Here is a 1,518-nt window from a genome sequence, read left to right as displayed (position 1 = left end):
GCCGTTAGGAGCTGGCGGGCCTGGCTTTATAGGAGCTGCCGGCCCTCCCTGCCCCAGGACCTGGGCAGGCACAGCCTGGTTATTAATAGCGGCCGCAGCTTTTTGCCCAAGTATGGTCAGGAGTGCGGCAGCTGTGAGCTTGGCTGGCACCTGCTCTCGGCCACCAGGCCCGAGGAAGATGGCACAGGGACTGTCTTCTGATCTACAAGAGATGGGAACGCTCTGCTCCACCCAGAGTGTGATGGTGCTTCCTACACCGCAGCCGCCCAAATCTAACAAGCCTCATGCTTGGGGGTGCCCAGTGTGTGCTGGACCCCAACACACCCTTTCCTTCCACCCTCGGTGCTACCCTAGGAGGCAAACGGAACCCTCCTCCCTGGGGGAGGGTGAGACTGGGCAGAGAGGGGGTGTGTTTGCGAAGAGCGGAGCCCAATCAGGCTGCATTCAAACCCAGGACCCTCTGACTCATCTCGAAGGTGCTGTGACTAAACCCAAGCTGGGGTGTAAGGCCTAAAATTAGGGCTCCACCTTACGAGCTGGTAAAAGCAGGAGGTTTGCCCAGAACAGGGCAATGTGCCTGAGGTCACGCTGTAATTTAGAAGCAGGACCAGCAGAAGCCCTGCCTTCCTGGGCCTCCCTCACTTGCTATGCCGTGTGTGAGTTCTGCTTCCACATAAACACAGGTTTTAACCCCCTTTCTTCCAAAGCGCGGCACACACGGCAGCCAAATCCTGAGCCGACCTACGGCTCAGGCAGGTCTGACCTGACGCCCGACAGCTGGAGGGATGGAATCCATGGCTCCCGTAGTTCCTGCCTCCCACCCATCTCAAGAAGCAGGCAGAAGACATTCCCACTTTGCATATGGCAAAACCAGGCAGCAGAGAGTCCTGACTCTGCAGATTTGCTGAGTGGTCCATTTCCCCAGAAGAGAAGGACGATGATGGCCCAGCGCTAACATGCAACCCCAATCACACTCTCAGAAAGAAACGAATGAAGGCACAGCAAATAGACAAGGTGCTAAAAGAGGGGAAACAGAAGTTGGAGGTTTCAGTAAACTGGTTCAGTAAACCGGGGAAGTGGTTGCAGTGTGCCTTTATCAGGGTATTAGTCAGCTACTGCTGCAAAACAAATCACCAGAAACTTACTAGTTTAAAACAATACAGGTGTCATCTCATCGTTTACATAGATCAGGAACCTGGGCATGGCTTCCCTGGGCCTTCTGCCCAGTCTCTCAAGAGGCTGCAATCCAGGTGTCAGCCAGACCGGGCTTTATCTGAAGGCTCAATCGGGGAAGGATCCGCCTCTAAGACCACTCATGTGCTTGGCGGGCTTCATTCCTTGCTGGCTGTACCTTGCCGCCATGTGGGCCTCTGCAACATGGCAGCTGGCTTCATCAAAGTCAGCAGCAAGGGAAAGGGGGTGCCAGGAAGATGGAAATCACCATCGACGTAGCCTAATCATGGAAGTGACCTCCATCACCTCTGCTGTATTGTTGGTTAGAACCCGCCATGAGGCCAA

The sequence above is a fragment of the Rhinolophus hipposideros genome (assembly GCF_964194185.1).
Source record: "Rhinolophus hipposideros genome assembly, chromosome: 16".
Classification (NCBI taxonomy): domain Eukaryota; kingdom Metazoa; phylum Chordata; class Mammalia; order Chiroptera; family Rhinolophidae; genus Rhinolophus; species Rhinolophus hipposideros.
Note: the sequence above shows the minus strand (reverse complement) of the source record.